The following is a 15,827-nucleotide window of genomic DNA, read 5'->3' as shown; positions in this document are numbered from 1 at the left end:
CTGTATATAAGCTGAGAAGAAACCATTAAAATTGTCTTCATTTGAAACAAGTACAGAGCTGCGTGTCTCGTCTTGATTCTGGGGAAATGGGAGGCCTGCTGGTTTGTCTGTGTGTCAGATGAGCTGTCGTGGATGGGATGGAAGGTCGTAAACGATGGTGACCGTTACATCACCGATCTAGGGTATTGTCAAAAAGAAGCTGAGACACCAGACCCAACAATGCAGATGAGCTGAAAGCTGCTATCAAAGCAACCTGGGCTTCCATGATACCTCAGCAGTGCCACATGCTACTCCTTGCCATGCCACATTGATTCAGGAGTGCATACTATACTGTACATGGAGCTTTCAGTAAGTCAGCATTTCTGTATTCAACTTTTTTTTTTCTTTTTGGTCTTCTGTAATATTCAAATTTTCTGAGATGTTGAATTTCAGATGTTCGCTAGCTGTAAGCCATAATCATCAAAATAAAGGAGAGAAATGCTTGAAATCACAGTGTGTAATGAATCTATAGAATAGGAGTTTCACTTTTTTTAATCGAATTACTGAATTTTTTTTCTTTTTTTCTTTTACATGTTTTGAGATGCACCTGTATCTCCTAGCAGGTTGGATGCTCAGGCTTTACATTGTAGCTCCACTCTTGACCTCTGATTCTGACATTTGTTTTGCTGCTCCTTCTGGCATTTCTTTAAATCAAAGGCCTGGATTCAGGTAGATTTGCCCCTTATTTGTGGAGGCGCAGGGCAGCGTTTTTGCCCTGCGCCCCCGCAAATTTACTGCGCTACCTGCGATTCACGGAGCAGTAGCTCCGTAAATTACGTGTGCGCTGTGTAAACTTGCCCTGCGTAAGGGCGCCTAATGTAAATGATCCCGTAGGGGGCGGGAATCATTTAAATTAGGCGCGCTCCCGCGCCGAGCGTAGAGCGCATGCTCCGTCGGGAAACTTTCCCGACGTGCATTGCGGCAAATGACATCGCAAGGACGTCATTTGCTTCAAAGTGAACGTGAATGGCGTCCAGCGCCGTTCACGATTCACTTACGCAAACTACGTAAATTTCAAATTTCGCGACGCGGGAACGACGGGTATACGTAACATTGGCTGCCCCTGCTAATAGCAGGGGCAGCCTTACGCGAAAACCGCCGTACGGAAACGACGTAAATTGCGTACGCACGGCTCGCGCAACGTTGTGAATCGGCGTTAGTATGCAATTTGCATACTATACGCTGAGCACAACGGGAACGCCACCTAGCGGCCATCGCAAGAATGCAGCCTAAGATATGCGGGCATAAGAGCCTTATGCCGCGCATATCTTAGGCTGCAGTCGGCGTAACGAGGTTCCTGAATCAGGAGCATTCGTTACGCCGGGGCAAGTAAGCAATTGCGCTGTGTAACCTATGGTTACACAGGCGCAATTGCTTCTTGAATCCAGGCCACAGTGCATACAAAAGGATATCATGACAAACATCAAATGTAGCTGACAGTATCTATTAACAGTAAAATATGACATCATTCAATAACGGTTTAAACAAAAAGTCGTAACCTCTCAATCGGTGCTCCTTCTGGCATTTCTACACCCCTCGTGCAATTTTTCCAGAATTGTTTGAGTTCTCTACACCCTGGGATTTCCGCTTCTTACCCTGGTAGAAATATATTCTTGAAGGCGATACTACATTCAAACCTACATTATATTCTGCAGTGGTGTCCTTTCCCAATTACTTGGATTGCTCTCCTTGAGAAGATTAACTTTTTGAGTTCTATCTCTCGCTCTACAGATTTTTTGATTGCCCAGGAGACCTTGGCCCGTTTTCAGGTACGACTTGCGCGTGCACAATCGCGATATGCGCCGCGCAAGTACGGATTTGCGCCCAGGCAAATATGCGGATGACCCAGAAAACAAGCTAAGCCTGAAATTAGGCTTTTTTCAACGGACGCAGTTTCTCTGCCCAGGCGCATGTAATGTGCATTTTTGCGCAGGGTGCAACTTGCGCTCTCATTGTTTTCCCTCAGCAAATATGCAAATGAGGAACTAACGCTGATTCAAAAACCTGCGCGTGTGAGCTGTTTGGCCAGGGCAAAATTGCTCCTCATAAAAGCAGGGGCAACTTGGCAATAGACGTCTACAGGTCAGCTGGAGAGCAACTACAGCAGCACCGTTACGGACGAGCTGAGCAAGCAGAGCACCCACACTTGCAGGACCTCACATCTGTGTGCCAACATGCCAGGGGCAGCTATGGTTCTAGCAATACTACTGAGTGAACCGACTCGTAGGAGGGCACGAGAGAGGATATACCGAGTGCGCAGGAACATCTTTGCCATGGGGGATTCGGAGGTGTATCGCATGTTTAGATTCAGCCCTGAAGTCATCCTGGAATTAGCCACAATCCTGCATGATGACATCACCAGCCAGACACATTGTGGACATGCAGTGGAGCCACTGGTCAAGGTAGTGGCAACCCTGCATTTCCTGGCCACTGGATCTTTTCAGCATACAGGTGGAATTGTGGCTGGGATGTCACAATCCTCCATGAGCAGATTTGTGCACCAGGTTATCCCCGCAATCCTCAGACGCATGTCCCACCACTTCATCAAACCCACCCAGGAGGTCCAGCGGCAGAGGGCAGTGGCAGATTTCTATCAAATTGCCAGATTCCCACGCACCGTGGGCGCCATTGATTGCACCCATGTGGCACTACAGCCCCCCCTGTGAGACCGAGCACATATACTGCAATAGAAAGCATTGGCATTCCATCAATGTCCAGGTGATAGTGGATGTCCAAGGCCTCATATGGCATGTCCGTGCCAAACACCCCGGGTCCTGTCATGACAGCTTTATATTCCGTCAGAGCAGCATCCCCACCGAATTTGAACAGAACATGTATGGGGACAACTGGCTGGTTGGTGAGTGACATGGGTGTCAGGTATGACTGTCCCCCCCCATGATGCAGACATCACGAGGGGCACATGCATGACTAACATTCTCCTGTCTTTTCCCTTCCAGGTGACGCGGCATATGCACTGGGACCCCATCTCATGATCCCATTCCGGAACCCCCAAACCCCAGGAGAGGAAAGATATAATGAAGCTCACGCAGTGATGGAACGCACCTTTGGCCTCCTGAAGTCACGTTTCAGATGCCTGGATAAGTCTGGGGGTACCCTGTTGTATTCCCCAAACTTTGTGTGCCAGATCATCGGGGCATGTTGTATTCTGCACAACTTCGCCATGAGAAAGGGCCTGGAGATTGACATATGTGATGACCTGACCCCCGAACCACACAATCCCCCCCCAACAAACTCTACCCGGTCTACTGAGGGAAGAGCAATCAGGAGTGGTCTCGTGGAACGTATCTTTGCACGTTAAACACACACATTAATCATGTCACAAGTAGAATTCACGCGTGCACACCACTGTGGTCCCTAGCACACACACCCCACATGCACCCAAAATTGGATTAGACCCAAGGATACCCCATGGTATTAGGGAGCAGAAACGCCGCGTCAAGGCTCCAATTTTGTTGCTGTCCATTCATACACCTTTCACATGGCAGAGGGTGACACCCCTTTTCCAGCAGGAGTGACCCCCCCCCCCCATTCACACACCAGTCACACTGTAGTATACACTCCTCACCGTGTGTAGGGACTACAAAATAAAATAAAAACTCAAACTTTGAGCATAAACTAAAAATATAAAAGCTCGTAATCTGAGCATTAAATAAATATAGAAAAGCTCATAATCTGAGCAAAAAATAAATATCAAAAACAAATCATCATATGAGCATAATCCAACTAAATAGAAAAAGCTCCTTATCTGAGCACCAAGGGATATGTTAAAAAAAAAAAAAAGGCACAGGGAAATTTTTTTTTTTTTCTTTTCATCATCCTGGTGCCAAGGGTGCCCCGGCTCTGGCTCCTCAGTCGGCGTAGTGGAGCCTGGGCTGAGGATGGAGCCTGGGGTGGGGATGGAGCATGGGGTGGGGATGGAGGGGGGGGAGCAGCAGCATCCCCTACTTCCTCACTCCTGGCAGGTGGTGCCTGCCTGCCCTCCATGGCGTTGGCCAGGCGGGTGAGCACACTGTTGGTTTGTGCCAACATCCGCAGCTGCCGGGTGGTAGTGTTCCTCTGTTGCCGCCAGTTTCGTCTCCCCTCCTCCCGCACAGCATTAGTGTTGGCCTCCACCGCCCCTGCCAACCTGCTCACCTCCGCTCTCAGCAAAGCGGTGGCGTCCTGCTGCTCTACCATACAGGTGGCCATGGCTAGACAGTTCGCGCTGACTTCCTCCAGGCTCTCGGTGTCTCTTTTCCCCAGGTCAGCATGCAGGGTGAGGGCCTGCTGCACTGAGGAGGAGGAGGGTGCAAGGCTGTCCGCCACCCGCCTCAAATCACCCACCATGGCCCCTATATGGCGGGTCTGCCGGGCCTGTTCCTCCTGCAGCCCCTCTCGGAGGCCTGAGGGGACACCCCTCGTTTTGGAGAGAGCCTTCCTGGGAGGAGAGGCTGGGGCACGGACTGAGGGAGAAGAAGGGGAGGGGGTCACACTGGTGGGAGGGACACTGGAGGGGACAACAATGGTGGGAGGGACACTGGAGGGGCTTGCCCTGGAGGGGGATGACGTTATGGTCGGGGGGGGTGGTGGGGAGGTCAGGGATGGTGGGATCCTCCTGGAGGTATATAGAGGCCTCCTGGTGGAGGTCAATAGACTCCTCCACCACTTCCTCCTCCATAGATGGCCTATGGCTGCTCTCCTCCTCCACCAACATGCCCAGTACTTGCATGGGGGTTGACTGGACCCCATGATGTTGTGGGGATGGCGTAGGTTTCCCTGCAGCCGACGACGGCCCAGCTTCATCCTCAACATCTGTGGATGACACAAAAAAATACATGTTGGTGGAGCCACACACTTGTCACATGTTCCCTTCTACCCCCTCCCATGATACACAGCAAATATGAGATAAAATACACTTGTCACATGTTCCCTTCTACCCCCTCACATGTTCCCTTCTACCCCCTCCCACGATACACAGCAAATATGAGATAAAATGCACTTGTCACATGTTCCCTTCTACCCCCTCACATGTTCCCTTCTACCCCCTCCCATGATACACAGCAAATATGAGATAAAACACACTTACCTGTCCCCAAGTCCCCAACAGTGGAATCATACCCTGGGACTCCCTCCACCTGCTCCAGCGCGAAACTTTGGGCAATCACCTCCTCCTCCGCATTCAAACGTAAAGGGCAGGCTGGTCCTCCTCCCGTGCCCCTGGCATGCTTGCGGATTAACACCATTTTGTCCCGGACCCGACGCCGCATATCATTTAACTTTTTCTGTATCTCGTCCCAGGTCCTCTCCTCATTGCCCAGCGCATTCACGTCCAAAGTGATGGCATCAAAGATTGCCCTCCTTTGGGCTGTGGTGGTGTTCTTTCCCGCTGGGCACCATACAGGACAGCAGTATGGCGAGTGAGTGCCGCCAGCATAATCTCCATCTCAGAGAGATTGAAATTATTATTTTATTTTTTTCCCTACGAGGAGGTGCCATCGCAAATAAAGGGCAAAATTACCTTGCTCAGGGGGGGTGGAAAAAGCAGGATGTAATTTTGCACAGGACATGCGCAGATCTGCCCCTATTTATTTGCTCAGTGCAAGCAGGTGGGCCGGCGTAGCCCAGGAAGTAGGACAGGCGCAGTTGCACGCATGTGCACACGGGCGCGTTCGATCTGCGCATGCACCATCGAGGATGCGCCGGGCGCAAGCCACTGCTGAACGGACAGACCATCATTTGCATAGGGGCACACCCACTTTCACTTGCGCTGGCTTGCGCCCTCAATTTAAGCTTACACAGGCGCAAATTTACACACAAAAGGCATCCTGAATCAGGTGGCAATCTTGCTCAATTGCGCCGGCGCATGTGTAAAAAATGGGCAAATCTACTTGAATCTAACCCCTTGATTGAAAAATGGTCAACGTCTTAGATTCTGCTAAGCTAAAAATGTGTCGTCCTACATTCTGGGTATAGCATAGGACAGGGGTCCTCAAACTTTTTAAACAGGGGGCCGGTTCACTGTGCCTCAGACCGTTAGAGGGCCGGACTATAAAAATTCATTTCAAGCCATCATTTCAAGCCCCCCCCCCTCACCATTGCAAGCCACTCACGATCATTGCAACCCTCCCCCTTCATCATTATAAGCCCCCCCTCACAATCATTAATTGCAAACCGATCATTGCAAGCCCCCCCCCACCTCACCATCATCACTCCCTCATTGCAAGCCCCCCTCGCCATCATCATTGTAAGCCCCTCATTGCAACCCCCCCTCACAATCATTAATTGCAAGCCGATCAAGAACATTGCAATCATCATCATCATCATCCCTCACCACCACCAGCTCGCCATCATCATCATCATCATCATCATCCCTCACCAGCTCCCCATCATCATCATCCCTCACCACCACCAGCTCCCCATCATCATCATCATCCCTCACCACCACCAGCTCCCCATCATCATCATCCCTCACCAGCTCCCCATCATCATCATCCCTCACCACCACCAGCTCCCCATCATCATCATCCCTCACCAGCTCCCCATCATCATCATCCCTCATCACCACCAGCTCCCCATCATCATCATCATCATCCCTCACCAGCTCCCCATCATCATCATCATCATCCCTCACCAGCTCCCCATCATCCCTCACCACCACCAGCTCCCCATCATCATCATCCCTCACCACCACCAGCTCCCCATCATCATCATCCCTCACCACCACCAGCTCCCCATCATCATCCCTCACCACCACCAGCTCCCCATCATCATCATCATCCCTCACCACCACCAGCTCCCCATCATCATCCCTCACCACCTCCCCATCATCATCCCTCACCACCACCAGCTCCCCATCATCATCATCCCTCACTACCACCAGCTCCCCATCATCATCCCTCACCACCACCAGCTCCCCATCATCATCCCTCACCACCACCAGCTCCCCATCATCATCATCCCTCATCATCATCATCCCTCATCATCAACATCCCTCATCATCATCATCCCTCAACCACCACCAGCTCCCCATCCCTCATCCATCAACCACCACCAGCTCCCTACAGCGGGATTGCGGTGTAACCGGCCGGCATTGCCTGTCAGGGACGGGCGGGCCGGTTTAAAGTCCTCCGCGGGCCGCAGTTTGAGGACCCCTGGCATAGGAGATGCAGACTAGAATGCTGCAATCACTGAGCAGCAAATGATATCACCCGTGACTTATTTCAGTTATCTTGCAAGCCTGTAAGGCCGCATTCACACCTGAGCGTAGCGTTTTCGGTCGTATTTTCCGGCGTGTATTCGCGCGTTTGCATACAGCGTTGTCTGACGTTTTTGAACTTTGTTGTTTTTTATTTTAGCCAATAGGAAAAATGATCATCTCTTTCATCATTTGTTGCTATGTTTGTAGATATTTTTTTTATCTTTTTCCTGGGTGAATATTCTATTTCACAGAACAGATTAAAGCGACAAAACGCCCGTAGAAACGCTCGTTGTCGCGCTAGACACTTGAATCGAGCGTTTCCATGGGAATACAAACGTTCAAAAACGCCCAAATCAGCCCGATTCGCGAAACAAAAAAGGGTCCAGAACTTGTTTGAGCTTCAGGCGTTCTGGAATGGAGATGTGAACCATCTCCATTGAGAATAATGTATTTTTTCCCCTCTAGCGTTTTATAGCTTCAGGCTACAAATCGCTCAGGTGTGAATGCAGCCTTAGTGGGTCCTGAGGACAGGGGTTGAGAACCACTACATTACCTTTTAATTAATTGAGTGGTTATGGGGAAATTCCCTTGAACATTGACCCTCCAGTACTTTTTAATTGAGCTGGAGAATCTGAAATTTTGGCAATTAACAAGCCTGGTCATTAATACTTATTTACTCACTAGCTATTTGCTGCAAATAGTTCAAGGGAGCAAATGTCACTTTTTTTTCCCTCTCTCCTACAGTAAGGATTTTCAATATGCATATGTTCAATTGCCTATTGAGTTTAGTCTGGTTCTGCATTTAGTTTCTTAAAGTGGACCTCCACCTTATTTCAAGACATTAGCTCATTCATACTGCAGCCTGTAATGCAAGTGAAAAGAAGTTTTATTGTTTTTAATCTGTACAGTCCCTTTGTTTTCCCATAGCTTCCTGTCTGTACAATATGCGGGTAGTGCGTCACTTCCTGTAACCGCAGTGTGCCCTGGGAGCTTCCGTCATAGCTCCCAGGAGTCATTGCAGTGGGAGCAGCATTCACAGCAACAAGGGAATGAGTGCTTGTGGGCTTCTCATGCCCACAATCAAAATGGAAACCATGGTCCAGGGAGAATATAACCTCTTATTGTAGACAGAAATCGGAAAGTGGTGGACTTTATACAGCTAACCAATAAGTACCGTTTAACTATGCTATAAACAGATTAATGCCGAAAAAGAAAAAAACTGTATGGCCGTGGGAGCTCCGCTTTAAGTTCAGGGGGATCTTTAGTTTGATAATTCCTTTAAACTGGACTTCATAAGAGGGCTGCAAGATCTCCATCTCTGGAATAATTTGAGAAACTCTCCTGCCGTTGATAGACTCTGTATCCTGATCAATGTCTTTTGTGGCCACGGTTTCCTTTTTCCACTCAATTTTTGCTTGAGATGCTTTCATCTGTTTTTCCTCACTTACAGAGCAGTAGTTGTGCGCTTCCCTTTTAGGATCTTTGGATGCGAGTATCATTGTGGTGGAAGTTCCCATTGGCATTTGTGTGGATCACACAATCTAATCTGCATCCATTACCTGCCTATTGGTGCAAGTCTATTTCTGCTCAGGAGGAAGTGATATGCTTGGCAGATGAGGACTGCACCGATTACCATGAGAGGTTACCTTTACCTACTGCTTAAATGTTTTTACCTTAGGGTAAGAGGCAGTAGGATTGGGTGTTGGTGACGGTCATTTACAATCACAACGGTTTAGGAACATCACTTTGAATACCTATGAACTGATCACTCATATTTGACATTATTTACTACAGTACTGCCCCTCTATCACATACCATCGTTTATGATCTCCAACAGTATTGTGCCAGCTGCTATTTATTTAGGTCTTTATTAGCCTAAGCGCAATAGATGTTTTTATTCCCTTATTCCTTACAATTAAAAATCATGTACTAGATTGTAAAAGTCATCTAAACAGGACACCGTTACCTGGTTGTGGAGTTCCCTTCAATGGAAATCTTGAAGCCTTTGTGGGTCCTAATTGCTAAAAAATATATGTTTTTCTTACCTTGAACCAGGCTGGTTGTTCCTATTCCTAGCTGCTAGGGGGAGAATTGTATCCCTTGCTGTTTGCAGTTTTCTAGAATAAAGTATTTAATAAATGGTCCGACAAGCTATACTCAGGATATCACACTTCTGACACACCTTTTGTCAGAATCAGAGGATGTCCTTATCTTTTTGGTCCTGATGTTCATGTATGTCAGTTTGCATTACCACCAACCCCCCCCCCCCCCCCATATAGGTTCTGCAGATTTTGTTCAATTAATTAGTAGTGTGATGATATTTATTTGTTGTTCAATAAGCAGGCTGGGGTAGTAATTGAGACTGAAAGCAGCATAGTTGAACCAGGATTGTCATATGCTTGAAAACAATTATCTTTGAGTAGGTGGCACAATTGATGTTTGTTATAGGTTTGCCTGAAGGAATTGTGAAAGGGTTGTTTTGTACCACTTGTTAAGGTTGGCTTACTTTTTTTGTACACTGCTGCTTTTCCATCACTTGGTCACATCATATGAAATTCAGAATACATTTCACTGAAGCAGATATCGGACAAATAAGGTGACTAGCCAAGTCTGGAGGTTTCCTCATGAACCGCTATAAAAAAAATTCCCCCCTAAAGCTGACCATGCACTGATTCAGACCAACTGGCTTTCCCCACTCAATAGAATTTGATCAACTTCTCTTGGAGGAACATGCTGGAAAAGGATTTGTCAATCAGTGGCTACAGGCTCTAATCACTGTATTCCGACAGCGATACAGTAGGTGCACGCGATATTGTGTCAATCTCGCTCCCTTTCTCGGCGAGATTGAGCACCTACGAGCCCCATCGCGGGAGCCAGCGCCCAGCTGGCTTGCCGCGATGGAGACAGAGCCGTCATAGAAGCGACGGGAGATCCGACTTGGATTCCCGCCAATTCTACACGTGTGCGGCGTTTGTTATGAATCCTGAGGGGGAAGTCCCCGCCGGATTTTAAATAAAAATCCGGCATGGGTTCCCCCCTCAGGAGCATACCGGGCCCTTAGGTCTGTTATGGGTTGTAAGGAGAGCCCCCCTACGCCGAAAAAAACGGCGTAGGAGGTCCCCCTACAATCCATACCAGACCCGTATCCAAAGCACGCTACCCGGCCGGCCAGGAAGGGAGTGGGGACGAGCGAGCGCCCCCCCCCCTGAGCCGTACCAGGCTGCATGCCCTCAACATGGGGGGGTTGGGTGCTCTGGGGCAGGGGGGCGCACTGCGGCCCCCCCACCTCAGAGCACCCTGTCCCCATGTTGATGAGGACAGGGCCCCTTCCCGACAACCCTGGCCGTTGGTTGTCGGGGTATGCGGGCAGGAGGCTTATCGGAATCTGGGAGCCCCCTTTAATAAGGGGGCCCCCAGATACCGGCCCCCCACCCTAAGTGAATGGATATGGGGTACATCGTACCCCTAACCATTCACCTGTAGGAAAAATGTCAAAGTTAATAAACACACCACACAAGGGTTTTTAAAATAATTAATTTTTCTGCTCCGGAGGCTCCCCCTGTCTTCTTTATTAGCTCTTTTACCAAGGGGAGCTTCGTCTTTGACGTCTTCGGGTGGGTGGGGGCCGCCGTCTGGTTCTCTTCCACCGCCGGGGGGGGTCGCTTTTAAAAAAGCCCCCACCCCCCGGCGGGTTTCCTCTGGCGTCTTCGGCGGGGGGGCTTCTTCTTCCGCTATCCCGACGGGTCTTCTCCGCTATCTGGGGGGTCTTCTCAACTCTCCGGGGGTCTCCTTCTATGTTCGCCGCTCTCCGCTGTTGACTCGGCGCACCCCGGTTCTTCCTCTTCTCCTTCCGTGCTGTGAGTTCTTCTTCCGTGCCGTGACGTCATGTTCTTCACTTCTCTTCTTCTCCCGATGTTGACACGTCGCCTTTCCTCGCTGCAATGACAAGTGCGTGGCTTGCATCGGATTTATATAGACCTCACAATCCCATCATGCTCTGGTACCTACCCATGTGATACCTACCCAAATTGCCGCAAAAACACATTACATGCTTTTCTGCAGCTTCTCCATTGAAGTATATTGAAACCAAAATACGCAGCAGCTGAAAAAAAATCATGTGTCCCATAGGAAAACATGTAAATGAACTGTAGTGTGTTTCTGCAAAAAGCACCACAAAACAGAGGTGTTAACCCAGGCCTGAGATGTTTAGTAACATATTGGGGTTAAAAAAAACAAAAATAAGTACAAAAAGAGCAAATTGCTACTGTAAGGGTTTTTTTTTACTGTAGGACAATGAAAGTAATATTTACAGTAGCAATTTGCTTTTTTGTACTAAAGGGCTAATTTTAGTTTTTTTAACCCCAATTTGTTACTGGCCGATTAATCGATTATGAAAATTGTAATCGATTAATTTCATAATCGATTAGTTGTTATGGCCCTACACACAACCATCAGGAATGTAATCATTCTTTGTGTATCTATATAAAAATCAAGTACAACAGAGGTATTAAAATACACTTAAATATCCTGCATATAATCCCATTAGAATCCCTGTCATGTTCGGTGAATGGGGCCACACAGTTGCAGTGCAGCAGTTGGGCATTTAGGGGGTTAAAACTGGCAATGTTGCTTATCTCCTGTCAAGCCCCAATTAAAGCAAGCATGGCTTTTCAGAGGAGTGACAGTCCTTGCTACTAGTGTAAGGTGACCAGATTTTTAAAATGAAATCCGGGGACATATTTTTTCTTTACTAGTAATGGCAACAATCAGCAACTCTCTGCCCGTCACCGCCCGCCTCACAGCCGCTCAAGTCTTACTCTTCAGGCTCCGGCTACTACTGGGTGGGGAGCGGAGGAAGATCACTCCGCCAGGGAAGGCAGGTGGCTGGCCAGGATTTGAGCCAAGGCAGAAGAACATGCAAGCGAAGCTGAATGGGCATGTGCCCGAAACTGAAGAAATATTCCCTCCGCTCCGACCAGCACATAATCATCAGAAGGGGGCACAGATAATGGGAAAAATACAGCCCCCCTATGCTAGTAGGCACGGCAGAGAGGGGGTGTGTAATTCTAATTTTTTTATTTTAGTTCTGCACTGATTGTCTTTGAAATTGCCCCTGCCCCCTAATAAATCCAATCTGGGGACAAAACCAGGGACAGATTTGGTCTGGGGACAGTGTCCTCAATCAGGGGACTGTCCCCTGAAACTGGGGATGTCTGGTCACCCTATACTAGTGTAAACAAGCCATCAACATGGGGACAAGGTGTTTTGGGGGGGGACCCAAAGCACCCTCCCCATGTTGAGGGCATGTGGCCTGGTATGGTTTAGGAGGGGGAACGTTCTCTCGTCCCCCCTCTTTCCTGCAGCCTGCCAGGTTGCGTGCTCAGATAACGGTCTGGTATGGATTTTGTATCTGGACACCTAAATACCGCATGGGAGATTCTTCTCTGAATGGAGCCCATTATGACTGGTGTTACAGTGAAGTGCGGATTTATCAGGTGGGTGCTAGACGGGGGCAAGGCGGGGGTTACATTTAAAATTTGGGACAGCTACCCTTAAAGCGGAGCTCCACCCTAAAGTGGAACTCATGCTGATCGGAACCCTCCCCCCCCCTCCGGTGTCACATTTGACACCTTTCAGGGGGGAGGGGGGTGCAGATACCTGTCTAAAGACAGGTATTTGCACCCACTTCCGGCCACACAGATTCGGGTTTTGTGCGGGCATGACGTCACCTCCTGCAGCCCCCCGTTGTGCTCTGGGAACACTCGGCTCCCAGAGCACAGCGGGAGCCAATCAGCGGCGCAGCGCAACTCGCGCATGCGCGGTAGGGAACCGGTTATTGAAGCCGGAGCGCTTCACTTCCTGGTTCCCTCACTGAGGATGGCGGGGGGAGCAGCAGAGTGACGAGCTGCAGTATTTGTAGCTGCTGGCTTTTAGTATTTTTATTTATATATATATATATATAATGGGTGTGTTTGGTAAATTCCCCCCCCCCTCTTTTTTTTCTTCTTGTGTAACAGGCCATCACTTGAATTTCTTGCCTAGTTGTGCCGCAGCCTCCTGAGGTAGTGCTTACTTGGCGCAGCGTGCCGAAGGTAGTCTTTGGTGGCCATTCCTCAAGGCAATGTACAGTATGTAAGCCTGTGTGCCTCATCGGGACCTGGCTACAATAACCAGGAAAAGATGGCCGGTGTATAAGGGCGACATGACTGGGTGTAAAACAGCAGTCCAATGCAGCATTCTCCGGGCGTGCATGGTTATGGAGAACAGGGCCCCTTCACACAGGCATTCAGTCAGGATTCATCGGGGGCAGGTGGATGTACTTGCATGATCATCCATTTACATCCGCCTGCATCTGTGTCCGTGTTTTTTTTTTTTTTTACCAGCCCAGAAGGATTTACCCCCTTAACGACCAGGCCATTTTTTGCGATACGGCACTGCGTCGCTTTAACTGACAATTGCATAGTTGTGCGACGTTATAATCAAACAAAATTGATGTCCTTTTTCTTTTACACAAATGGCTTTTTCTTGGTGGTATTTGATCACCTTTGCGGTTTTTATTTTTTACGCTATAAGACCCCTTTGCGCTGGAGGCGTTTTTCAGGCGCTTTAGCGCTGAAAAAGCCTTAGCTGCAATCCCAGTGTGAAAGCCAGAGTGCTTTCACACTGGGGTGCTGCGCTGGCAGGTCATCAAAGTCCTGCCAGCAGCTTCTTCGCAGCTCTTTAATGTGTGTACAGTGTGCTGCTTTTCACTAAGACCCCTTTCACACTGAGGAGTTTTTCAGGCGGTACAACGCTAAAAATAGCGCTGCTATACCGCCTGAAAAACTCCTGCCCAGCAACCTCAATGTGAAAGCCGGAGGGAGGGCTTTTCACACTGAGGCCATGCGCTGGCAGGAGAGAAAAAAATCTCCTGTCAGCAGCATCTTTGGAGCGGTATGTATACCGCTCCTTCCCATTTAAAACAATGGGAAACCGCGGCAATACCGCCTGCAATGCGCCTCTGCAGAGGCACATTGTGGGCGGTATTAACCCTTTATCGGCCGCTAGCTGGGGTTAATACCGCACCGCTAGCGCCCGAATCCCACAGCAAATCCGACGGTATAGCGCCGCTATTTTTAGCGGCGCTATACCGCCACCGCGGCTCCCGCCCCAGTGTGAAAGGGGCCTTAGGATCTCTGTTTCTCAGGGATGAGAAACTGAGGCTGCTTTCACACTGAAACACTTTACAGGCGCTATAACGCTAAAAATGGTGTCTGTAAAGCTCCTCTCCACTTCTTTGTGTATACACCGCTCCTAAAGCGCCCCTGCCCATTAAAATCAATGGAAACAAGTAGATTATTTCTAAGGCCCCTTTCACACTGGGGCGTTTTTCAGGCACTTTGGCATTAAAAAAAAAAAAAAAGCCTGAAAGAAGCCTCATCTGCAATCCCAATGTGAAAGCCTGAGTGCTTTCAGAGCCCTTTCACGCTGCCAGAGCCCAAAAAACACTGGTAAAGCACCGCTAAGAACCCTTTCACACTGTGGCTTTTTTCAGGCGCTTTAGTGTGAAAGCACTCAGGATTTCACATTGGGATTTCAGATGCAGCTTCTTTCAGGCACTTTTTTTAGTGCCAAAGCGCCTGAAAAAACACCCTAGTGTGAAAGGGGTCTTAAGGCGGTGGAAGCGGTTCCCCTCCCTCCGGTGCATCTCCGGGCTCTCCTGTCCTGGCAGAGAGCCCGGCATCCAATCCAGCCATTTTGCCGTAGAGGTCACCAGAGACTGGATCATCTCCGATCACCTCCATGGTGGTCTCCAGAAAACCAGAAGCGGCAAGCATTTTTCGTAATTTCCCGTTAGATTCCAGTCAAAACCAGATACCCGCCTGGCACTTCTGGGTTAAGAGCGCTGCAATCGTGTGGCCATCTACGCATATGTAACCTTAGCAGACCAGGCTGCACATAAAGCCAATAGTGTATCAAGGACAATAATTCTGCTAGGCAGCAAGAGCCATTGGCAAGCATGCTGCTGTGCCAGTTTACTGTTCTAGCATGGCACAGAGCTCAATATTCTGGGTGTCTTTTAGAGGGGCGTTCCATCTGAAGCTTACATTTTTGATGGACTTGGTCACCCTCTTTCTTGCATATCTTGGTAACACTGGTGGCGAGATATCTACACCCTAGTTTCCACCCGCCCTGATGTTCTTCTCCAGGCACAGAATGGATGTACCCACTCTTCTCATTAGAAAAACTACACCGCACTTTTCATACCTGCACAAGTGGTTAGCTCTGAGAAAGTTAGTGCACAGATCTCACCATCAGAGCCTAAGGATTCAGAAAACTTCACTTTCCAACATCTTCCAAAGACTAAGGCATTTGTTTTCAGTGGACTGAACCCTTCAATTGTAGTCCAAAGCCAGAGGATCACTTTTGGGCCCACACTGGAATGATTAGCAACCCCACTGCACATTTATTTTAGTAAGTTCTACATTCAGTATGAAAAAGTGAGCATTTCTGCTAGTTGGGTGTTATTCCTGTGATCGGCTAACGACCTCTACGTACATAATCCTGATCTTGCCAAATCCTCACATGCAATATCTGAATCTGAAAAATT

General features: G+C 48.8%; 1 protein-coding gene across 1 annotated transcript in view; it reads left to right on the top strand.

The window, feature by feature from the left end:
* The window catches only part of LOC120937639 (barrier-to-autointegration factor-like protein), a 270,321-nt gene that overhangs the window by 236,413 nt on the left and 18,081 nt on the right, over nt 1–15,827 (top strand). The window lies entirely within an intron of this gene.

Source organism: Rana temporaria, chromosome 4 (genome assembly GCF_905171775.1).
Source record: "Rana temporaria chromosome 4, aRanTem1.1, whole genome shotgun sequence".
Taxonomy (NCBI): Eukaryota; Metazoa; Chordata; class Amphibia; order Anura; family Ranidae; genus Rana; species Rana temporaria.
The sequence above is the reverse complement of the archived record's forward strand: the minus strand, read 5'-3'. Positions and strand labels throughout refer to the sequence as shown.